The following is a 27,238-nucleotide window of genomic DNA, read 5'->3' on the forward strand; positions in this document are numbered from 1 at the left end:
TTTTCTGAAATCAATTCACTTCTTTTCATGGCCATTTTCACTCTACTGGCTTAAAGTTGTCATCGTTATAGCAACATCTACCAAACTGGTTTTCCTACTTCTACTCCTGTAAAACGCAAATTGATTTTCAACACAGCAGCCACAAATATCCTTTGAAAATGAAAATATAATTGTGCCAGTTTTCTACTTAAAATCTTCTTAGTTTTCAGTGCCTTCAGGCAAAATGCAGACTCTCAAACAGGATCATAAGGACATGCATTATCAGGCTCCTGTCTCATAATCCACAGACAGTTTTCTAACCATTCCCGTGAACTCAGAAATCACATTCGCTTCCTTAGTCCCCCAAATTCTCCAAGCATTTTCTTACCTCAAAACTTTCACACATATCTTTCTATATGCCTGGAAGCTTGGACCTATTCTCCATAGACCTAAATCTAAATTTGTCCTTCAGGTCTTAGCCTAAAGTTCACTAACTCAAAGAATATGACACGGATGCGGATGCCCTAATCCAAATTGTCTTCCTGGTGATTCTTTTCAAGGTAATCTGTACTCTTTATTCATAGAATTATTTCAATAATTCCTTGATCTTAATTTGCTTAATGCTGGTTTATTTACTCTTCTTAACAAGATTATAAGTTTCATGAAGGGAATTTTTTTTTCTGCTTCATTCACCAGTGTATGCCTGAAACCTGAAAAAAAAAAAAAAAAGGCCAGTACATAGAAGTTACTAAATATGAGCAAATGAATGTGACAAGACTTTTAAAAATCTATTACAGTTACTTAAAATCATTACTGAACAATATAAATTATCCAGCCTTCAAAAAAATCTATGCAGAGATGCAAAAAGTCTCAATCTACCAAACTGAGTCTGTTGAAATATGAGAAAGAAATAACTAAATAAAACAATTTCTTCATTTCTTTGCTATAAGCACTCTATACATAATATCTATAACCATCTAAGTATTTTGATGGTTAATCAGTGTTTCTTCTACTACTCAAGTCATTAACAGAGATGTATGGGAAGGATGCATGTGGGGTGTGTGTAGAAGGAAAGTGAGAGAAATTTAACATTAGAGATTGATTTAGAAAAAAATTGCATGGCATTAATTTACCTGAAACAACTCGTGTGTATTAATTAATAACTAAATTTCTTTGAGTAATGCAGAGCACTCTTTGTAAATCTCCTTTCCAGACCTATGAAGTCCTTTCTAATCTTTGCATGCAGGTACTACTGTATAACTGAACACGCGGTGGTAATAGGCACATTTGCTCCACTGATTGCAAGACCTTCTCCATGAGCCCGATTCTGCCACAATTGACATGTGCATAATTCCACCAGAAGCCAGTGGCAGTTTTACATGATTAAAGATGGCAGAATCAGGACCATACATACATTTCCATGCAAATATGCTTGAGAAAATAGCTTACAATACATTATGTAAACATATTTAGAATGAATAAACACACAGCTAAATTTTCAAACATCTGTTCAAGCTCGTGGCAGCACCCCAAATTTGCATACCTAACTCCTTTTTAAACAGGGCTTAATTTTGCCCTCCATATTATTAGATCATAGTAGCCTTTTAACTCCAAAATACATAACTTGCATGGTACAGATGATGCTAATTATTATTTATAAAATCCAACTGCACTCCTTTCTAGGTTTAGACTTCCTTCTGTGCTTGTAAGAAAGAAGGGCACAGCAGGGTCTATGAGTGGGGGGGGGGGAGCTTTTATGCATATTCCTACCCAATTTTTGTGTTATGGAGAAAAGAATTGAGACTTGAATTGTTTGCATAACTCTGCTTCCAGCCATATACAAATGCAGAACTTCTAACCACAAGATGCATATTATACCCACTTAATGGCATAAACCTGCCATTGCTTGTAGTTTATGTACCCTAGAGTTCAAACAAGCAATGTAATACCAGTTTTATGTTTTGTTTTCTATTTTTATTTAGCATTCCCTTCCATAATCTCTGTTGGTTTCTGCCCAAAGTCATACAAATATATAACATATGATCTAAGTAGAAATACCAGGGCTTAATTTGGAAGCAAAGTTTCAGCACAAGAACCCCAGCTTCATTCCAAACAGAACTGATAAGCCTAAAGCAGACCAGGCTGAGATTCATTTGTTTCCTTGGAATAAGAACTGTTTTAAAAAGATGTTACTTGCATAAAAGCCATTAAGACTACTGTAGACCCTTGAAGAATGCGGGCGATTAGGAATGCTTATGCCCTCGTTCAAATGAAAATCCTCAAACTGCTATCCCTGCTTCAAAAACAAAGGAACTGACAAATGACTCATCCACGGGAAGAACACTGAAACAGTTTAGACAGCATCAAGACTCAAACCCCAGTTCTGTTTATTCCACATATTGTGATCTCTAATTGAACAAAAATTTTCCCCCATTCTTACTTTAAAGATCTGTAAAATGAAAATACAGGTACTATATTTGTTGTAAAGTATCCATGTGTAACTGGATCTGTGCAGTTCAAACCTGTGTTGTTCAAGGGTCAAATGTAGTTTAAAAATGAATGAAGCATAGTAGACTATGCCACCCCCAAATATGCCACTTTGATATAACAATTATTTTCAGCTGAAGGTAATAATGGAGCAGCAAAGGCAGGAAAAGCTCTATTTTTTTCTTCTTCTTCCCCAAATAAAGATATAAATTCTGCTTTTACTGGATACAGACACTTATCCCATTTGCATTAAAAACCTTACTCTTAATTTCCTACCATATAGTTACCTTCCCACACTTTGCCATGCTTAGAAGCCTAAAACTCTTTCCTTTGCCTTGTCATTATTTTATAGATATATTATTCTTTGTAGAAGATGCTGTAAAAGCCAGAGTTCTAAGCTATCACTTTGAGTTAATCTTCTGTTTAGGTTTCTTTTTGTGATGCATACTCCATGCATTAATAAACTATTTGTTTTCCTCTTGTCAATCTGTCTTTTTGTTAAAAAGTCCCAGCTGCAAACCTACAATGGATAGAGGTTAAGTTTGCATCCTCTACACTAAAAGAGCTTCTTACAAATTCTCTTTTCTTGTTCTTATTCTCAGAAAAAACAAACTGCATTTTTCATTTGTGAATCTTAAAATGTGGATATTTCCTCCAAAATCCAGGTATGTCTTTAAAAAAATGAGTGATATAAATATTGCAAACAATTATAAAAAATTATTATAATTCATTTCAGTTTAAGTCAAAGTCATTTATTCACTTATTCATTCACTCATAATTACTTGGACCCAACACTCCCCAGTTTCTGGAGACGTGTTTTTTAACTAAATAGACATAGGCCCAGTTTCACAAAGTTTACAGTCTAAGAGGGATACAAGCAAGATACAACTAAAATATGTTATGGCAGTCCTATGATGGAGTGATATCCAAAATTCAAATGTATTACCAACACTGTTTAAGATTTCAGTGATTACAGATGACTGAGTTTCCAGGCAACCCCACCAAGGTACAAAATGTATGAACAAAGCCCTATAGATGTCTCCAAGCCCACCCATCTGTGGGATTAACCCCACAGAGTGACATCAGTCAATGCTGCTAGAGCCAAAAACTTGCCCAATTTGAATTTTTAACAAGCAGATTTTTAAGATATAATACAATTACTATCATTTTAAGTTTTTCTTTTAGAATAATTTGACTCATCAATAGATAACTAATACAACATGTTTTACCTGGAAGTGTAATGCTGTTTTAACTAAAATTAAACTATAAATCACTGGATTTGGGACTACACAGCAAGCAGAAGCTAGAAGAGCCTGGAAGACCCCTGTTGTAAAAGTTGCAAGGCCTCAAGAAATTCTTGAGAATAGTTGGAAATACAGTGAGTAAATTGTTACTGGAGGCTAGAGAAATGAGCAGGATGCTTGGTAACACAGTTTTCTGCAGTCATATGTAAAAGAAAATATAGCTAATGACCTGTTGGACTGGGCTGAGATTTCCATGCTGAAAATGTTAAATAGTTATCAAAGGTATGGTTAGAGTTAGATGTGCCCCCCAAAGTAAATATTCAGTTTCAAGCAGATTTTAGAAGATATAAAGGAGTCAGTGATTACTGCAATCTAATTAAAACCATTTCTCACGACCAGTTTCTCCTTTAAGCTCCTCAAGTAAAAAAATATCTTCAACATGGAGGTGAAATCCAGACTACTTCCTAAAACTTAGACTGAAGGTTAAGCTCTTAACACTGAGGCTTGAAGAAACTTTATTGAGATTTCAAAAAGATTTACGGGCAGGCCTAGCTAGCACAAAAGCATAGAAGAGTCTAGACTGAGATAAAATATTAGTGTGACTTTTGTCTAACGAATTAAGATATTTCAGTTCATAGATATCCCACAAAGTTTTTAAGTAAATTTTACCACTTTGCATGAAAAAGACAGAGACAGTGTAACGTAAAAAAAATTTAGGAAGGGGCTTTTGAATCCTCAAATTTCTATAAATAGGATGCTGGCTGAGAAAGCTACTCAGCTTCAAACCCAAATCAGAGGCTAGAATCAAAAGCCCAAAGAGTGAAGTAAAGACCCACAAAGAGTATTTTCCAGGCTGTAGAACTTGATCCTATTCAAGAAACTGGAAGCATGTGCCTAGGCGATTTCAAAATTACTATGAACCATTAATGACTGCGTTTTTTTTTTTTTTCTTTCTTTGAATAGACATCTCTATTACTATTATCCTATGCATGTCTCATCATTGTGTATTATATGTGTCAGGGCTGAGGGGGGACAAAAACACTTCTGTAGTTTGTAGGTCTCAGTTCAAGAGAAATTGTATTCAAGGAACTGAACCTAAGAAAACACACAGAAGGGATCTAGCACACACTGTACAGATAACACCATTCTAGAATTTGTGCCCATGCTGTACTGAATTTGCGACTTAATAGAAACTATTAATATATATGCTATGTTCTCTGAGTATAAGACAAAAGCTTCAAAATTACAATTGAGGTTTTGATTTATTATAATAGATTGACTAAGATGGAGAGTACTTAAAGGATTGAACCTGAGGAGGTTCATCTATACCTAGAACTGATTTAGATGACAAGATCCTGAACTTCAAACCAACGATGTAATGAAATGAGGCTCTGGGGGTCCTCAGAGGTAACTGAGTTTATTTTGCAGGTGGGAGGGATATAAATAATATGTAACCAGTGAAAAGACTCTACTATATTAAAGTGGCCACAATATCTTTGCTACTTTTCCCATCAAGAGATAGAGTTTAACTTTTCTCTTCATGAATTTGGCTGGTTCCGTCACTGATTTACAAATAAAACACTATAGATGTGACACTGCCAATTTCCTGGATTGAGTCTTAAGAATCTGGCAAATTTCTTTTATTGTCACTTGGAACACTAGCTCAAAGTTAAAAAGCTGCCATGTAAGAAGTCCATCTACCCTGAGACCACCTTGATGAAGAGGCCATGTGTAACCACTCCAAACAATAATCCAAGTTTATTTCAGCCTTCCAGTTAGCCCTGCCAAGGCACTCAAGATGTGAACAGAGCCAATCTGGACCTTCTATTGCTAGTCCATCAGCCCACTGAATACCAGTTAAGTGACTTCAGTGGATGCCACATGGAGTGAGAGAACGGCCAAGTGAGACCTGCCTAAATTTCTGATCAAACAAAACAAAACAAAACCAAAAACAAGACAAAACAAAAATCGTGAGATGTAATAAAATGATTGTTGTTTTAAGACACTAAATATTGGGCTAATTTGTTAAGAAAAATTAGATAATCGGAACACAAGTGGTGGGTTACATGAAGATAGATATTTCAAAAACAAACAAGAGAGTGGTTGAACGTTACTTCTCAGTCTGGATTATTTTGGGGCTGGTTTCTCTTATTTTATATATTCTTGAGATCCTAAATTATTGAAAGATACTGATTGCAGTATGCAGAATATTCAGGCTAAAGTTCTTTTCATAGAATGGAAAAAATGCAAGAACAATATCAGTTGATGTCTAAACATTTATAAGAAAAAAATCTGCAATATACTGCATTGACTCACCTATTACTACACACTTTAACAACCATTTAGAGAGGTCTTTTGAGATAAATTAAACAAACAATGATGAGTATCTCAAACTCTACTTTTATATTTTTTATTTGGTAAATCATATGTCTCATTTTGAACTGCATTTTTCATTTCCTTTTCAGTGATTATTTTATAATACTTATTAAAGAGTAGATCAAGAAATTCACCCTATCTGAACTTATAAAAAAGTAGATAAATTACTGTCTATCCCTTCATAAGCCTATTGTTATAACCTTAATAACATTCAACACCTAATAGCCTAAAAATCACATTAATAATTTTATAACCTATATTTTGAATATATAATACATGAAGCATAATGGATAACGCTCACTAATCACAATAAAAATACATTTCTCATTATAAGAATTTTATTACATAGGTCACTTCTCAAATATTATATGAATTTAAAAGATTTTTTTCAGGAAAATTGAAGTAATCAGTAAAATGTGAAAGTAAATAAGGTAGTGAGGGTTATCTGAAGGGCAAGTTTAGGAAGTGTTATTCTCCCAAGTTTGTAACTGTCTGTTCTATTACCGTGTCACGTAAAACTGTCTTTGCAATTAACAAAAATGTGATGATTTTCAAAATATAATAGATATGATTCCATATATGGTCTTAATAACATATTGATATAGCTTCTGATCGGCAACTAAGTAGATTTTTATACTATGTAGATTAAAAAAGAAGAAAGAAAAGAGAAAGCTCTTCTACAAAGAGCACATGAAAATCAGTGCTTCTAATTATTTTCATACAAAACATTTCCATGTAGATGTTACCAAGTCCACTTATATTTTATTAATCCACAAAATGTTCATAATATTATAGATATTTAAGTGTGCATGTGATAATTATGAGCATTAACATGATAAAATTTAATATGAATTCTATATATTATATAATATTAATATGTAGATATTATTTTATATCTTTACTGTGACTAATTTTCACTTTTCACCTTAAGAGTATGTTAATATTCATGCATGGAAGAATTCTGGCATCAAAAATCAAAGTCTATTAGCTATATTTGAATATTTCAAGAATAAATAGAATGCCCTAAGTCAAGAAGTATCAATAGAAGCAATACATTTATAAGCAAGAGAAAAAAAATCCAGTTGCTTTTTTTTTATTCCAGTTCTTTTTAAACAAGATATTTAAGCATATTTATTGTTCGTGCCCCTTAAATTACTCTTTAAGGGGTAGAGCCTATGTTTTTACCCTAACCCTTTAATCATTTCTTGCCAAATGACTCAAAATCTTTTTACATATTTTTGAGGCAGGGTAGAAGAAGAACTCTGTGGTAAAGTAATTAAGCAATGAAAACTAGCTATATAAGAATGAGATTCATGACTTTCTTCTCAAAACCTGTGGCTTTCCCGTACACTTCTCACTGTCTTTCAAGAAAATCACCACCAGTTACTAAAGAACATATTTTATCTATTGGACCAAGAAGACTAACAATTTGTGAGCATATTGTACATTCCACAATCTACATTCAATTTTATTCAATCCTCATAACTTCCCAGTAAAATTGTTATTATAATCTTTACTTTGCTGAGAAGGAAAAAGAGGCTCAGAAAGTTCAGATAACTAGCTTAAAAGTAAAAAGAGCCATCATTCAACTTGAAAGAAGGTATGTGAACAAAAACACACCAAGATCTCTCCATCACTGTATCCACTTACTTCATACCAGTTCTTCCAATTTGTGTCAGCTTTAATCACACTATACAATATTCATAGATCTGGTGTTTAAATAAAAAAAATGACACCACAGCTAAGATAAATATTTTTTTTAAGTCAAAACCAAGTTCATTTGTGTTAAATACATTTTTATTTTCATTTGTATTTTTCTGAATCCAATGCTGGGATTCCCATCCCTCATTCCCCCAAATGTACCCTTTTATTTCCAATATTGCATGGGTTGCACACTAAAGTCTTTCTCTTGAGAAGGGTTCAGGAGTATCCATGGTATCTACATAATTTTGTTGATAATATACTATTTCCTTCTTAGTGCAGACAGAAAGTTCTAGGATGCGGTAAGGATGGGGCTCTTTAGAGCCTGACTTCCTTTATCTATTACCAGTCTATACTATATAGTCACCAAGATTATTAACAAACTTAGTACTTTCTTTGTGTTAAATCAATATTAGTATTGACTTCAAATTTGAAAAAGTATAATTGATTAATTGGAATGGCATAAAAAAGTTAACCTAGCTGAGTATATAACCTTAAAAAGGACTGAAGTAGAGTTCTTCTTGGAATGACAGAGTCCATGGTCTTCAGTTATGCTTGTAGCTACCACTTCTGGGACCAACTGTCTGAATTGCTGTCTCTACCATGGCTAGAGGGAAAATATAACCACACATCTCAGGAGGAGCTGCAGACTTCTGAGACAAGTTCCTTTTCCCCTTCCATATCATCATCCTAAAATGCTGATGAGAAGCTTTACTTCCATTTTCTCTTCTATATTGAGGGGCCATGGGTGTTGGCAATGAAATAAATAACATGTAAAGCATTTGCTTTCTTTCTTTATGTCAAGTAACACAGAACCTGAGAGAGCACTGTAACCAGTCACACAGCTGATGATTGAATGACAGTCCTCAAAATCGTTAATACATTTGGTCTGGCAAAACTCTGTTCCATACCCTTAAGTAATGCTATAGATGTGTGGGTGAATAAGATCTACCTTTATTTGTAGAACTCTGAAAGAACTAGGTGAAACAAACTAAAGGTGTTTGAAAGATTATGCCATTAAAAAAAATCTTCTCCATATTTTTGACTACATGATAATGCAAGCTAATGACAAAGCTAATGAACATACTCACTGCAGCACCCATGTCAAGATTTGGGGGAGAAATATGTGTCTTTCAGTTGGATGCAAACTTGGGGTAGTTTATTTTGGGCAGGAAAAACAGTCACCAGAATAATTTATCATCCTTAGTTCAAAAGAGATATCCTAGTCAGCAGTTTAAGTGAAAGAAATACTTGAACTTTATTATTGAGGATTTCATTGTCAAGAAGTTAAATGCGCAGATTTTAATCAAGTGCATTAATTGTAAATAGACCTACACAAATGTTTGTCTCTTTTTTCTCTATTTTTTTCAAATTTTTTTTGGTACAGTTTTTATCTATTTCCTCTTCTTTATCCCATAAAAAAAATGAACATCTTGGCAGTTAGCAAGGCTACTACTAGTGAGATGAGATGGAGTCAAGATACAGAAAAGACTTGAGTATCAAGAGACTTCAGACAAAATCTGCTTTTGTTCTTTCATTCAGCTGGTGAATAAACTGAGATCCATAAGAACTAAATTCTTTCCTGAGTCCAAACAGCTGGATTCCTGAGTGTCTTCCATTATTTTATTATAAAACACAGTGTCTTCTTTTAATTAGAGCTGTGCAACCTTCGGCACACCCCAACCCTATGTTGAATTGATGTGTCTCACTCTCACCTTAAGCTCACCAAGATTCAGTTGAACCCAAGGGAAGCAGAGAGGGGTCAACATGGGCCCAGATGAACAAAAATATTTTCGTAGGTTTCACAGTAAGCTTTTAACTCTTGATGCCATGGGTTTTTAGAAAATGAATAAATTATGGTAGGAAAATCTAACTCACAAACATGAGAGTTGTTAAGTAATCTACATGCTGGACACAAGTCCTGTGAAACATAGAATAGTAGATGTAAATTCAAGTTTCTTGTGGCGTCAAGGTTGCTGTATGTGTGTATACCTGCACAGAGAATTTTATGCAGGCAGGAAATTGAGAGCCCAATGTAATTTGTCAGTTTTATTATTTCATTAAAAAATATTATTAAAAAAAGGGAAAAAACAAACAAGCAAGGAATGAAGTAGAAAAACTATAAATAAAACAAAATCAAAAACAAACAAGAATGTGCCTCTATTCTGATTCTTCCATGAAAATTACGTCACTAGTTCCAAGTGTTGTCTCTTTCCTCACTCCATATTTCTAAAATAGCTCACTTAGGTTTCATTTATATAATTACACGTTGTTTGAATAATTCTGGCATTGTGAATATTTTCCTCATTGGTTCATGTAACATATATTCATTGAATACATGCTATGTGTGTTGTGCTGGGAAAATTGTCCCTGAAAGGACTAGATTCTATTATGAACCATATACATTCAAATATATTAATAACAGTGAAAACGGATAAGCACAAAATAAGATCAACGCAAAACACACTATGAGAATGTTGATTTCAATAAAGTTAATAAAATCTGAGTGCCTTCTTTCTTTTAGGCACCCCACTTCTACCTAGAGATCAAATAAATAAGTAAATAAATAAATTAAGACAAGCTATGTGGCATGTAGCACAGAAAGAGACATGCCAACAAAACATACCAGGGCAATGTTATGTGTGCATTTATAGCAATAGGAAAAGAGCAACCTCCAGATGCATTTGTGGACTGTGCATCTGAAGGAATAATACCAGACTGGACTCTTCAAAGATGAGTAGAAGTTGGCTCATAAAAAATGGAAGAAGAAAAAAAAAGCTCTCCAGGTAGAGGCATAACAATGAGCAAATATAAAGAGGTGGGAGATGGTATAGTGTGGTCAGGAAACTCTGGAGCAGTTTTGTACCTTTAGAATATTAAGTGCAAAAAGAAAAGAGGCTGAATATGAGGTGAGGATGAAGTCTTGGAGGTCATAACACTTCCTGTTATGGAGCCTAAGAAATTTTAGACTTTAAACTGAAGGGAGTATAGTGATATGGATATTCTTTTAATGTAGAGAATGCATTTCTTTAGAAGGAACAAGGAGGGTGGATCGATGTGGGACTGGGGCAAAGAGAAAGCTGAGAGATTAAATCACTAAGAAGAATATGCCCGAAGAAGACATATATTTAGGGAAATGATGGATTCTAGAACAAATTTGGGATAGGCTATCCGCAGTTTATGGTTTATTGGTTACAGTGGTTAAGAGATAGCAAAGAACCAAAAAGGTAAAACAAATACTTTGAAGGGAAAATTTAAGTTAACAATGTTTTTTTACATTATGTATAATAATAACATCAGCATATTCACTGTGCTAGTCTCTGACATATAAGTATTAATAAGAAATGGACCAGGAATTATTCCAGATTTTTTTTGAAAACTATATAAAATAACAGAATATAGATCTAATTCTTAGGTATTTTAAAGGGTATTTTATTAGCTTCCATTCTCTGAGAAAAGCTAAGATGAGCCAGAAAAGACACAGTATTTCTCAGTACCAAGATATGGCTCTCCCACTATACAGCTTATAAATTTACCTCCCTCTATATATTTATCCTGATTTTGATTGATCTTATCCACAAAGGAGACAGAAAATCCTTTCGAGTAAAAAGAGTTTGAGTGTGTTTATGGTCAGAGACTGTTCAGATTAATCAAGTTGTCAACCACACAGAACCACTATAACTGATCAAGATGTTGGAGATACCTAGTAGAAAAACAGAACATGTGTCTGTTTTCTACGGTAAGTATTAGAGAGTTGTAATGACTATATTATATGTTAGCTGTGGTGAATCGTTCCTATGCTATACTTGTAGAATACATGAATAATTATGACAAAGAAAGGTAAGATTTTTACTCAAGTAGTTAGGATGATATTCATACACTAAAATTTTTTAATTACAGAGCCCTGTGTTTTGAAAATATCTGGAAAATTGCACCATGTCAAAACAGGGATCAGCTGGCTTAAGCAGGTAAGTGTAAAACAAACCCACAGGAACACATGGATGTAGATTTTCATGCTGAAGGGAGACATAGTTAGGATTTAGAACTCCAGAGTCGGTACTAACATTGCTGATTATACTGGTGGGACCTTGAATTCACTATTTCCTTCCTAAGACCTTCAGCACCATATTTCAAAAATGAGGTTTATAGTTAAGGAAGTGAAATAGGTCCTGTTGACAACCAAAGAAAGTGAAAATAAGCCTCGTTGAATACCAGGCCTTGGTATTCCCAACAGAACACAAGCAAAGCTCAGAACAGGATAGAGAGAGGGCTATCCGGGTTCCACAGAAATGATGAAATACGCTTCTCTTCTGACGAACAACACTAGCTCCGCTTTAATCCCCTTGGCTTCTGAATAAGCACTAAGATAAACCATCATAAATTGCTCCGCCCTCTTGCATTGTCCAGTTCAATTCCCTATTCCCTTCTCAGAATCACCCGGCACAAACCCAAATCCCTTTTTGTGACCCTATCAAGGCTCCTTTAAGAGTACCTTCTCCCATGCTACAAGTAAACCTAACTTTATTTGACTATGAAAAACAGCATGTAGATAATTTTTATTCCACATGATTAGGTCTTATAGAAAGATCACATGCAAGTGGACAACCAGAGAAAGCTTTATCAGGTTGCAGTTATTTAAAACTGACATATATGAGAAAATGTCAATGTATAAATGAAAAGCTGGACATATAAGCTGATTCCAGGTTGAGAACAAACAGAATCAAAGGCCCAAAGACAAAAAAACTCCGTTTTTAGGTTTAGTCAGTATGTATCATTTTATAACTCTGGGCACAAAATAAATCTGTATCTCTTTCATTTTCTCAATTATCAATTACTCACTGGAGCAGCCGCCTATTGTTAAGAAAGAGTCAAGTGTCTTTGTCTTGAAACCTCCCAATCTATAATTGCCCAAGAATTGGCTTATTCAGTCTGACAGAATTCTTCTTTTTTAACTCCCCAAAGCCAGAGATAATTACTTCCAGAGCATTCCACAGTCTGTTTATTTACCACCACCATGCTGTCATTGTTAAATTCTGTACCCGTAGCTGGAGAAAGAGATGTGAGGAATGTCTTATGTTTAGATTCCTGTACAGGCACAGCAGCTCTCCACAGAAATAAATGGCTAAGTTTGGCTCTTTAGTTTTAAGAGTTTCAAAGTTTACACCATTATCGTTAGCACTTATTCTCCAAAGAACAGCCACAGTGTGGAACTGAGCAGTTAATGATTAGGACAATAAAGTCACAGACTCAGTGTCTGATGCACATTCCTCAGTTGTTTTACAGATACTATAACTTCCAAGAGAGGAAAGAAAGCTAACTGCATCATGACCAGACTGTAGTAATGACGTAAATTGCTCCAGTACCAGCAGTAATGAATCTAGGGGCTGGCACATTTCCAGGAACTGGCCTCAAGAGAATGGGATTAACATTACTGCTCATAATAATCTACATCTTGGTGGGTATCAAAATAATTGTACCTTGCTCTGCCCGTGTATGTAAACAGGCAACCACAACTGTCAGCAAAGAGATGCTTACAGACCCACACTGACATCGTCCACTCTGAGAATACGGTTCTTCTAATGACCACTTCACCTGCTTCACCACTTTCTGTCTCTGCTGAATTCTCTCTTCAAAGAAGACAAGGACCAAGGTCCTGTGTCAAGCTCGCTGGCCCCTGTGATCTAGTGGCTAGGATTTGGCACTCTCACTGCCATGACCCATGTTCAATTCCTGATCAGGGAACTAAGTTCCCACTTTAAGCCACAGCACCCTGTGGCCCCTGAGATCATCATCCTTTATATAGCCAAGCAGATGCAACCCATTACATACACATTCTTAAGAAAAACACAAACTGTCCGAAAGTAAGAGGATTTAACAGCACCGTTCTTCATGCATAGTTTATCCTACATTTACATGATAACTAGAGTGACCATATGTGTTATCTAACTGGCATTATCCAAAGGAAAATTAAACATCCCGTGTTTTTATGACGGAGGTAGTTTTGGAGCAACATGCTCTTCGAAGCTGGGTTCCTGCCCTCCTCCCATAGAAATTGGAAGACAGAGGCTGCATTATCTTCCTTGATAAATACATTTCAAAGAGATGACTTCCAGGTCCTTAAGAAGGGTATTCCTAGGTCTTAAAGCTAGCAAAAGGTTTATTTAGCTTTTAAAATATTTATATATATTTCAAAGACACAGAACTTAAGTTTTCTAAAGTAAATTCTTTAAGAAAAAGGGAAAGTCTTTTATTTTCAACAGGGAGAATTAAGACTTTTATTTTCCATGTATATTTGCTCTTAAATGTGTTACTGATCAAAATAATTATATGCTAATCAATACTTTCAACAAAACTTTGGATCCTTGTGTTAGGCCAAGCTTAAACTCCTTCAGTGTATTTCTATTTCAGAGACTACATTGATTTTTCCTACTTCTAGGTTTCAGCTGGGCTAAACTGGGTTTATCCTGAGAGATCTTCATAACACCAAATCTTGGAGAGGTGTTGGTAAGAAAGCGATCAATTTTCTTTCTCCCAGAAAAACTCACAGTCCTTACTGACATCTTTACTGACATCCTCGCTCTTTCTTCACCAGGTTTGAATACCTATAGTATCATGAGAGACATTAGCATTAAGTCAAAGATCCTTTTATACTTAGTCTGAGTAGAACAGCAGCCTTATTGCTCTACATTTGCATAAAATTAAGGGAATTTAAATGATTCATTCCAGAAACCAGATCTCATGTGGGTAACCTGCAGCATTAAAATCTGACCGAGGAGTGGGTAACGTTTTACGAACCTCCTGTTGATGGGAAATACTCAAAAGTCTCCCTTTCTTTTCCTCTTTAACAGCCTTGGGATGAACAGGGTACAGGGCTTAATAACTGTTTTTAGTTAATGGTAATCCTCTCTTCTCTTCCTGTTTTCTGTGATAGGAGCATGAACTGCATGGATTATGTCAAAGAGCTATCTGCTTTCTGGAATCCTCTTGCATTCATCCAATGAGGATCCCCAGCATGAGGTCAGATCAAAACAGGGTGAGTGAAAATATTTCAGGCCTGGTTCTCTCTCTAGAAGGTTACTTTGGGCTGGTTGTACTCTCTGTGCTTTGCGCTACTTCTCAGTATGGTCTGCCTCAGTGACTCTATCTTGATGGGACCAAAGAATGTGACAGCTCTACGCTTCCACGCTGAGTTCTTGCACTATCAGTTGCAGTTTGAATACAGCATGTCCAAACTTTATCATTAGAGGTAAATAAATAATTCTCAGATTATCCTATTTTGAGCTTGCTGCTTCCTTCTGGGACAGGGACTGATACATATTCAGGTACAGGGGCACTAGGAAGTAGAATCTCAAAATGGGATTCTGGAATTGTTATGTTCACATGTGCGAGGTGCAAATAATTAACTTCTTTGCTTTGGTAAATAAGACTTATGTGATCCACCCCATGCAATGCCAACAAAATTCTTCAGAATATCACTGGTTATTGTGGAGCCGTGTCAAAAACACAGAACAAAAGAAGCCCCTGGATTGAGCCCAAAAGCAGCTGTCTGCAAGGACTCTCTTGACCTTGGCCGAACAGCCCCTCCCTACCCCAAGACCTTGGCTGAATAGAGCACCACTCCCCCAACTCCTTACTTGGTAAAGTATCCAACATTTAGCAACCTGACCAATCACTTAATGACACCCTTTGCTTTATGGAGTAATGACCAATTGATTAATGCCATTTTCCTAGCAGGAATTTTCTTTGTCATGAGGGTATAAAAATTGGCTACAAGCCCACGAAAGGGTCAGCTCTCCCTGGTCTACCAGGAAGTGGTCCCGCTGTCTTTACAGTGACCCTTCTCTCTAATAAACTCTGTCTTCCTCACATTCTGCCTTGTGTCTGGAAATTCTTTTCCAACCCGTCCTCGAGCCTCAACAGTTATGATGTGGAATGAAGAGTGCTTGGAAGGCAAAGCAGTGTGACATCAGGTGGTGGTGGTTTTATCTTTTTAAGGCAACAGTCATATTTCTCCTTATAGTCATCCAGAACAGACATAGGGAAAATGAATTGCTAAGGACAGGTGTTTAGGAAAAAGACAGTTTTTTCCATAAGACCCTGTCTTCTGAAGTGATAAGAAAAGTATGATTGAGAGCAAGCCTAGATTCTGATCATAATGAAAATGAATCCTCAGCTGTGTTCAACATGAAGCGTACTTTTAGGGCTGAATTCTATAGGCTAAAGATTGTGGTGAGGGATGCTATGATGGAATTAGATTCCGTGATCTCCACGCAAGTGAAGGTGTCCCATGGCGGTGGAAGATAGTTGGTGGTACTTAAGTATCAGAGACAAGGCTGCCACAATAAACCACAGGATTGAAACAGCAATCAGAGCCTTTGGATGCACAGGGGGCTAGCTTGGCTAATTCACTTGTGGACCACTTAAAAAATAAATGATTGAATAGTTTCCTAAGTTTTTCCATGACATGGTTATGAGAAAAAAAACATCTAAGATTGCTGGGCAAGTGCATAACTAAAGTCACTGCAACGGGGCTGTACTGCCTCTTACTCAGTTCTTAGATGGAGGCGCTTTGGAGACCACCAGACTCTACATTGATTGGAAGGCCAGGATCCTTATGGGAAAGATATAGAACATGAATCTTCTCCAAAGTTTGCAAAAGAGTGATTATTTCCTAAGAAAACAGAAATACACAGATTTTCCAGGGGTAATGGTATATTGATACTGAAATTACTTTTACCTGTAAGCTCATCTCTCAGAGTGAGAGACAATGAATGGAGGTGGGTGATTGATGAGGTGGTCAGGGGTCTGGATGTGTCTTGGCCCTGGTGCATCTAATAGTAGGGGTAGTGGGACTATAGATGTATTCTGCAGTTGTTTGCCTTGGTAGAGAATATATGGTGGGAAGAGATATATTTTGTAGCTGCCAGATCATTGCATTGGTTCTGAAATGAGCTCTGTTAATGTAAGAAGGACCAAGTTGAAGTCCTGGGAGGTAGCCATTCCTGCCAAATAGTAAATGAAAGCAATTCCAAACCATTGGATTAATTGTAGAGACTAGTAAAACTAGAAAAAACTTAAGTTCAAAACTAGTGACTCCTACCACATTTCCATTTAACTTTTCTCCATTTGTTGAAACTCAGATGGATTGTGGAAAATGACAGTAGATTATTGCAAGCTTAGTCAAGTGGTATTACCAATCAGTTTTGGTTCCAGATGTGGTACCTTTGCTGGAGCAAATCAACACAATTCCTGACAGCTGGTCTACAGCCTTTGACCTTGTGAGTATTTTATTTTTCATCCTAAACAGTAAGATCACAAGCTGTAGTCATTATCATGACAGGGACAAGAGTATACTTTTAGTATTTTACTCCAGTGCTAGGTCAAACCTTCTGCTCGCTGTGGTAATATAATTTATAGAAGCTTCTATCATTTTGATGGGCCACAGAATATCACACTTGTCCATAACATTTGATAACATTATGTTACTTAGACCTTGTAGGCAAAGAGTAGCAAGCACGTTAGAGGTCTTATCGGCACATGTGTTGCCCAAAGGTAGAAGGTAAACACAGTGAAATTTCTAGAATGACTACCTGTACAGAAGAGGAAAAAACATCAACATGCTTCACAAAGGGATCTGCAGTACATGCTGGTAAGTAGACAGCTCTGCATTCTATTTTAATAAGGAATAGCTTCAAAAAACAGTGATGTAGGGATATTCTCTCAATGAATAGAATTTTGACAGGTACATCTGATTGTGCACTTTATGTGAAAGGACAATCTAAATCACAGATCAATAGTAGACTGACTAATGGATAATGACTATTGATTGGCAGGGAAGTCAGGGCCTAGGAAAATCATTGATTAGGAGATGGGGAGTAGGTATGTGATGGACTCTTTGGAATGATACAGAATGAGAAAATATTCATGTTTCAAAAAATATCACCCAGAGTATTGACAGCAGTGGATGCTCACAAATAGTCAGGGAAACAGTGACCTCCTTTGTGAATTTAAGTCAATAGCTTTGCCAAATAACCCCAATGGTTGCCCAATGGGTCCACTTACAAAAATGCAATAGCAGCACAGATGAAGACTATGCATGGCTATGAATGGACTGAAAAATGTCTTCTCACCCACGCTGATCTGCCAGCTAGATATAGAAGGAAGGAAGACATGATGAGCAGGTTTACTAGCATTTTCCCTTTTAAGAGTTCAAGGTACCTTAAACTCAGAGTTTCTCAGCTGCAAGCGCCCCATGTATACAACCTCTAACTGGACTGCTCCACATTGTCCTCAGAACTTGAAGGGGAAGGGAGACAAGAAGTTCATGCGCCTGCTGTGCCCTGACTAGTATTGTATTTTGTCTCTGACCCAGAAGTCTTAGGTGTTCCTCCAGCATCCTTAAAACTTGCTACTAAAATCAGGGTAAAATTTCAGACACATCACAGCTCTTGATATATGACTGGGAAGTGTAGGGTAATTAAAAAATAGAGTGTCTTAAATGCTATAAGGAAAAACACTTATTTCAGGAGACAGTGGGGCATTATCAAGAGTTTTACTATTTTTAATGTATTTTAAAAGTATATTGAAGTGACATAAGTTGGGCTTTACAAGTGAAGAGTTGAGATGTTTGAATTAAACGGCGAAGAAAAAATGTGTGTAATGAAATTCTAATATTTTATAGTGCTATATATTGAAGCAAGACTATTTAAGACCTGATTATAATAGAGTCTCTGAGAATGGAAATTAGATGGTATTTACCATGCATGATAATTAGTTATAAGTAATAAAGGGAGGGGAAGGATGCAAAGTTAACTCCAAAGATTTGAAATGAAAGGGAAGTTATTGGTGCCAGTTATAGAACTAATTAAAAAGCACAAGTTTTGTGGGGAAATAATATACTTTTTTGGAATGTTATTAAGTCTTGCATCTGGGTAAAGATATCAAAAGTAAATAAGATCCTGAGACATAGATCAGGATTCATCTCTCTGTACATGATCGTTGGGAGCTATTCTGAGTCAGAACTTTTAGAAAGTCTAAAATTAGGGGAAAAGAAAATATTTACTGAGGTAGTAACAAAAAAGTCAGAGATTAGAAAGGAAAGTCAAAGTGCTATGACCCTGAAAACAAGGGCATAGAAAAAAGATGTGCTGAAATTGTCAACTGTTGCTGAGAAAGTAAGTCATATGTGAACATGACAAAAATGTTCTAGAAAGAAAATTTTGCTCTTCGTCATATCCTCAAAGCCCAACAGAGTGCCTGGAACACATTAGTCTTCAAGAATTTGCTGCTGAATGCATACATGCAGAGTAGCCCTGTATGCATACAGATTTGCTGATGTCATCAAAATATCAAATACAATCCTGCTGTTTTGATATCTGTATCACTCCTGGCAAAGTTTCTGGTACCTCTTGGTGAAGCTGACATATTTTTTTTTTCCCTTGGTGAATAACTTTAATTTTCCTTTGAAATAATCCTCCTCAAATTACTCTAGTTGAGTTATTCAAGTTTTATTGTTTTATTTTACTAAGGGTTCACTGTCCTATGGTATCTATAATATAGAGTTTAGAATGGATTTCAGGGAATAGGAAATAACTTTCAACACTGCTTGGTTAACAGAGAGTGTTTCACTTGCCATTTCATAAGTTCAGAGTCAGCACAGTTTCCCTAGCTTGTCTCTTTTGACTCATCAATGCAGAATGAAATCTAATCAATCCACAATCATGCTAATCAATGTACTGTGCTACTTCCATTGCAGCAGAGTAATGTTGTTATAAATTCAGTTACATTTTAGAATAAAGCAAAAATTGAAAGTGCGATTCTATGTGATATGTTAATGAAGCATTTTATGACCTGAGGCTTTACCATCAAAATTCCATTTTGATCCATCAATTTTCATCAACAAATTAAAAGAACTTGTAACTCAAGAAAAGGAAACAATGAACTTAAAGTTACAGCTTATTATTTATATGGAATGTTACAAAGTAGATTATGTGTCACGGCAATATATAAAAATGCGTGGGCACTGTGAAATCAAAAACTTAAATTGTTTCTGTACCACACTGAGATAAATATTATAAAAGGGCTGCTTTGCTCTAATTAACTGAATGTTTTTATAACTAAACCAATGAAATGTCCTCTTCTGATATGGAGAAACAAAGCAACATGTCTTCTTAGACTTCAGGAGAAGTTTCACTTACTTTTTAGAGTACTCCTATTCCTTCACATATACTACCTTGGTCACGACTAAAATATAAGATTCAGCTATCTTTTATCACTCAAGTATGTCCCACACTGTAGAAATATAAATCAGTAGCAGAATGAGTCTCACTATACATGTAATTATATCTGTATCTATGCATATTTATTTCTATTTATTTTTCCACCCGAACTTGCTTCTTCTTGAGTCATTTTTCTCTTTCATGTTGAACTGCTAATCCATAAAAACAATTTTTCCCATATACATCATTTTTGTCTTTATATATCCTTTAAATAAATCAACCTGCTTACGTTTCTGATTCACAGTTTTTACCAGGTAGCCCCAAATGTGTGCATGGTTTTGTGCAGAGAATTGAGAAAAGCCCTCAGTTTGCAGTGTGTACAGATGAGTTTTCAATAGTGGGAGTTTTACATCTCAAGGTATCTCTACCTCCTACTCTTTTCTACACATTTTTGAAGAAGCAGCTTCAGGGAGGTGCTTTTAATGAATAGCTCCATTAGACAGGTAGATAATAATTACACATTCAAACAGATATTTGGACTCATTTTCAGTTATTTTACCCATCTGGATTTTTTTTCATCAGAGAAATTTCTAGAATGAGTTATCAAAGTTAAATCATGCTCTTCAATTATGGAATTAAAATGATGTCAATAAATACTTTGGGGACCAGAAAAATATAAAATCTCAAATCTTACACAATAAAGAAGATGGGAATTCAACATTTTATTCATGAGTATGCTATCATATCAAAATATTCTTATTAATAATGACATATTACTCTTACTACTATATTTAGTGCTAGCTTAGTACAGAGAGAGGAGAGAGAGCACGGGTGTCCCTTAATTTTTTCCCATCTATTTCTACTTGGCTAAATTGTCTACAACAGATACAGAAAAAACTGGTAATGGAAGCAAGTGATAATTTGGGATGATTAATACTCTTTATACTTGTAAATAGTGTCTAACTCATACTGATCAGTCAAAACTGTGAGCTATGTTCCCCTTAGAAAAGGTTGACACAGACATTCTCTCTGAGAAGGTAACATTAAAGCTGAGCTTCTAATGATATGAAGGAGTCAACATAGGGATGAATAAGGCAAGAACCTTCCATGGAAAGACCACAGTTTGTGGACTGCTCTGAAAGGCAAGGATTAATTTGCAGAATTCCCCCTCAAAAGAGAAGGCTGATATTGAAGTGGAGAGAGCAAATTATTGAGTGTAATACAGGGTCTGAGAGGAAGGTGGGGACCATCCAATTCATGCAGGTCCCTCCCTATAGGTCATTTTAGGACTATGGAATGTTATTCTAAGTACAGTGGAAAACTGGCGCTAATTATTTTAATTGACTGATCCAATATATGTGTTACAAAAAAATCAATCTGGCTGATAGTTAGAAAATAGATTGCAGCAGCAAGAGTCACACAGGAAAACTAGGTCAGAGGCACAGGCACTGGGTCCAATTAATGTCTGATGGCACACTGAATTAGACTGTTGGTAGTAGAAACAAAATCAGAAGGAACTCAGAGATATTTAAGTAGTATGGTAAGGCCTGGTGATGAAATAGGTATGATTTTGAAGAAGAAGTTAAGAAAGATCCAAGGCCTTTGGAATTCACAGCTGGAGACACTAAATCATACCCCTGTTGATTTGATTCAGACTGAGTCATTCTATGCATTTTGTTTGCCACGAACTCTCTTTATGCCATTCTCATTGCTGTATCTCAAATTCCTCTGACATCTGCCCTTTCTTACTGTGATGGTTAATATTTTTTTGTTAACTTGACTGGTCCTTAGCCCAGAGAGTTGGTGCCCAGATATCTGGGTGCTCAGATATTTGGTTAAACATTATTTCTGAGTGTGTCTGTGATGGTATTTCTGAATGAGCTGAATGTTTGAATTGGTGGACCATGTAAAGCAGATTGCCCTCTGCAACGTGGGTGTTCCTCATCCAGTGCGTCGACGGCCTCCATAGAACACAAAGCCTGAGTAAGAGAATTTGTTTCTTCTGCCAGACTGGATAAAAAGATAGATAAATAAATGAATAAATCTAATTTGATTTTAAATGATTTGGGTATCTTAACAGGGGATGACTTGTTGATTATGTAAAACTTGACTGGTTATTTTTTTTTAATTAATTAATTAATTTTATTGGCTGTGTTGGGTCTTTTTTGCTGTTCATGGGCTTTCTTTTTAGTTGCGGTGAGTGGGGGCTACTCTTCCTTGTGGTGCGCAGGCTCCTCATTGCTGTGGCTTCTCCTGTTGTGGAGCACAGGCTCTAGGCGTGTGGGCTTCAGTAGTTGCAGCACATGGGCTCAACAGTTGTGGCTCATGGGCTCTAAAGCTCAGGCTCAATAGTTGTGGCGTACGGACTTAGTTGCTCTGCTGCATGTGGGATTTTCCTGGAGCAGGGATCAAACCCGCGTCCCCTGCATTGGCAGGCGGATTCTCAACCACTATGCCACCTAGGAAGCCCTTGACTGGTTATTTTAAAATTCAAGCTGCAACATCTATCTTCTCCCTGCTTTGGAATTAGACCCAGACTAGAATTTATGCCATTGCCTCTCCTGGTTCACAGGCATCTGGGCTCAGACTGGAACTATAGTACTGACACTCCTGAATGCACAGCTTACCAACTGTGCATCCTGGGACTTCTCAGCCTCGGTAACTGTATGAGCCAATCCCATGTAATAAGTCTATGTATACGTATTGTGTTGGTTCTTTTTCTGTGGAGAATTCAGACTTATATGCTTACTAGATAATATCCTGTTTTGTTCTAAAATTTGCTCTTGTGGGAGAGAGAAGTCTCCTATTAGTTAATGGCTTAGTAGAACTGTAGAACTGAAACTCTTAGATATATTCCTTTGGGGATAGAGACCTTTCCTTATCCAGGTAAATAATTCAGTTCTCCTAGTTGGTAAAGTATGCAACTAATGTTCAAGGAGTTTCAACGCAGGTGACCCTTCTTGCTTACAAATCTTCCCTTTCCTAAATGAGCTTTTTAATTGAAGTATAACACATGTAAATGAATATGCACAAATTATCATGTACATCTCAAGAAGTTATCACAAACATAACTCAGGTAACTACAACCCAGGTGAGGACACAGAATATGTTCAATACCTATTATCATTCTTTTTCTTCCTGCTCAATTATTGCTTCTTCCCTCCTCCTTAACAGTATTTATTATCCTGACTTCTAGTATTGTGTAATTTTTGTCTGTTTTTGAACTTTACAGGAATCAAGTATATGGTATATTCTTTTGTGCCCATCTTCTTTTATCCAATATGATATTTATGAAACAGATTCATTTTTTTCTTCTAATGGTAGCAGTCCCTGTATTATTTAAAACCAGATTTATTATAATTGACATATAACAAACTACAAATATTTAAAATGTACTATGAGCTTTGGCATATGCATAAAGCCATGAAACCACCACCACACCAAGATAATGAACATGTACCTGATCCCCAGAAATTTCTTTATTCCCCTTTGTAATTCATCCTGCACTCGCCTTCCCCCAAACCCCCACTCCCATCCTCAGGCAAATAATGATTGATTCTGTTACTATTTAAATTGCAATTATTAATAACAGTTTGTTTCATTCTCTCAACTTTTTCATAGCTTACAGATTTTTTTATTTATATGTAATTCTGGACACAAGCTTGTGACATGGGTTGGATTAACACTGAGAAAAAACAGGGTCAGAGAGGTTAAGCCATTTACTTAGGGTTGATCTATAAAATAACAGGTAGAGAATACGACCTAATTCAGGTCTTCTGATTCCAAGTTCTCTGTTTTTATTTCATACAAAATTTCTCACTGTGAACAATAACTTTTTTTCTAGTCAAATTTTAGATTTTTCTTACTGTGACAAAGCACTTATTTCTGAGGTTACCAATATTTGCATACTTTAGAAGTTGAATATTCTTAAAACAAAATTGTCCTACTCTCAGTGGTCTTCATACGTCCTAATGATTATAGCTGACATTTAGGAAGGCATAATTAGTCGGCTTATCACTTACAACATTATTGAAAAATCACTCAGGCATTTATGATTCTGATTTTCTAACAGGGGATGACTTACAGATTATATAAAACTTGACTTATTTTTAAGTGAAAGAAAAAGAAGGGGAAGTAGAAAGAGTAAGACATTATACACTTCCTCATATACTAACTATAATGATGAGGTTCACTTTGACACATTCTCTCTGTCATCAAAACGATGACTGTCCATAAATATTTGTTATGCACTTGAACCTATGGCAGAGGGTGACAGATTCCAATAAAATATTCAGTGTGATGCTTTGAGGTCTTCAGAGGAACATGAAATAGTTCCCAAACTGCACATTACTTGTAGTTTTCCATTACATACTGCACAAAATGTCCTTGACATTCAATAGTGCACCATCATATTTTAGTCTACCTCACTCCAGGGTGTATTTGAAAATACCCTCCATTTGCCTTTAATAATAATGACTTGTCATATGGAATCCAGATCTCAGCTAATCTAACATAATATGTACTTGATGGTTTTTATTAACTGTCAAATGAAACCCAATAGTCGTCAGAAACATTTTTCCCTTCTGTCGTGCAATTGTTCTCAGCATGTTTCATTTCTGACCATTAACGTAAAAGGTTAATAAACGCAACTATTTGAATATTATTAATATTCAATGTGCATGGCAAGTGAATCATTTTGCAGACTTATGATTTTTAAAGATGCTGGGCCATTAATGTTACTATTTTGCAGGCTTGTAAAATTGCACCATGCAGCATGCATACTATCATTTGAATGCTAAAAGGTCTGTGAAGAATTCTTGCTACATTACACTTTACTCGCCTTTATTGAAATTCAGACTCTTTCTTTGGAATGTAAACGAACTCTTTATCTCTGTCTGTCTCTCTCTCTCTCCTTAATAATTTATTCTTACTTGTTCTTACTCCTTATTAATAACTAGTTATGTTTAATCTAATTTTATTTAATCCCTGGCTTTATAGGGTCTCTGATTAAAGTAAAATCAACCCCAGATTTTATTTAGGATCTATTTAATGGTCAATGTACATTGTCATATAGATTAGTGGTTTAACTGAGTCCTACAGTTGTAAAATGTGAAAAGCATTTGAACTGATTTCAGGCAAAATTCACAGATTGTTACTCAGAATCATTAAAGAGGTGTAGGGTTATAAAAATAATGGATTATGAATGTGAATTTAAAGACTTGAGCTTTGCCTTCAAAATGGGTCTTTTAATTTAATTTTCTTTTTCTCAGTATGAATATCAGGTACTTTTCTTCTCTTGAAGCTGAAATAAATTTCCTACAGTGCATTTTATTTTAAAATAGATACCTAACAATAAAAAACAATAACAAAGGACACATTAACAGAATCAAACTTATTAAAATAATTAGAACTAAGCAAAACATTCAATGCTTGCTAAAATAATCATGGAAATCTGTGTTAGACTATTTAACTAACCATTATGATATAGGAAAATGTCTTTCGACACCAACTGACAGAACTAAAGGGAGAAAGAAATTTTACAAGAGTAGCCTTAGTTTTTCTAGGTATCTGTACTGAACAGCCAAAGGAAACCAATTACAAATGTTAAGGATGCAGAACATAATTATTAGATATGTGTTGTTCCTGATGTAATCTTGAAACAAACAAGATAATTCTGGAAGCAGTATCCTGGCTAGGTTGTTTGCAAGTACATTAAAACATAAATAGTCACATATGTACACACACATAGACTTACATATACACAGTGTAAACGTGTCCACAGAAATACCTTTTTTCTGTTGTAGTTTACAAGTACAGAGCATTTTAAGAGTATTGTGAATCTATTACCTAAAACATGGTGACTAATATTACCAATAAGACATTGTCCTATCAAGCTCTATAGCAACCATGCTCTTGACATAAAAGATTTTAATTCTAATTTTCAGTTTGTATTAGCAAGTAAAAATCAAAGAGATCATTAAGTATCTTCTTCCAGGAGGATGGGGATAAAATTTATGATGGAGCACAATTTTTGATACCAAAAATAATTATACTACTGGAGTTAATTTGAGGTTGGTTTGATCTGAGGCTTTTAATAAATGTTAAAGTTAGCAAGAGATCCATTGGATACTTTTAAAATTCAGCTGCAGCTTCATTGAGAGATATTTGATGGTGAAAAAAGAAACAAATGTAGAGGGAAAGATTTTTGAGAAACTGAGGCAAACATCTCAGATAGCATTTGATATAGATAAGGCTCCTTTATTTTTTCCCCGAACAGGAGGATTTTTTATCTCCAATATTGCACAAAGCAGAATTTTAGTCGAGTTTTATATATCAAAATAGCAGTTATTGCATGGATTAATGTTATAACAAATAAAAAGAGAAAAATGAAACATTAGATTTATCTTTTTATGAAGATAAATAATCTTTATAATCTTTTCATAAAGATTTTGTACTCTGAGAACCAACTGGTAGAAAATGAGAAGTAATTTTCCATTTTTGATTAAGGCCTGATTTTAAAAAAGGCAACAAATTGATCTGAATTGCTTGGGACCTTGTGGGACAAAGATTAAGTGATACCACTGAGTCTGACTTAATGACAAAGGAAAATCTGGATCCAAATCAATACAGGGTCATCTCATGCCCACTACTTGCTATAAGGTTCCTCAACACCACAGGCAGGAGAAACTGACCAGAATCAAATACAAATACTTAAAATCCCATGATGAGATGATCATGTAAGTATGTGTCTCTCCAAGTTTCAGCTCTTGAATGTTGTTAATGCTATAAAAATTTTACTTGCTTTTCAAGTTCAGATAGTTTCTCTTCTGAATCTCCATAAATTTTATACATGTTTCTTTCAAGACTCGTATAAAATATACATTAAATATTGGTTTGGAATTTATAAGTCCTCATTACTAGGGGGAAAACACCTATAAAATACCCTTAATAAATTGTTCTTAACATCTATGAATTACCCATGTTAAGAGAAATGAATGAAAAATTAATATCAACTTCAGATTTTATTTATACAATAAACATTGCATTTAAGAGTAGGTAATTCTAATATTGACTGCAAAGATTCTCTAAAGATTTAAACATCTATAAAGAATATTTTAGCATTCTCTTACTCTGCCTAAAAATTTTAACTACAAGTACACGTTGCCTAAAAATTTTAACTACAAGTACACGTGCTTTTCTTCCAGGTATCTCCCAGATACCAACTTTCATTTG

Source organism: Hippopotamus amphibius, chromosome 11, assembly GCF_030028045.1.
Source record: "Hippopotamus amphibius kiboko isolate mHipAmp2 chromosome 11, mHipAmp2.hap2, whole genome shotgun sequence".
NCBI classification, from domain to species: Eukaryota; Metazoa; Chordata; class Mammalia; order Artiodactyla; family Hippopotamidae; genus Hippopotamus; species Hippopotamus amphibius.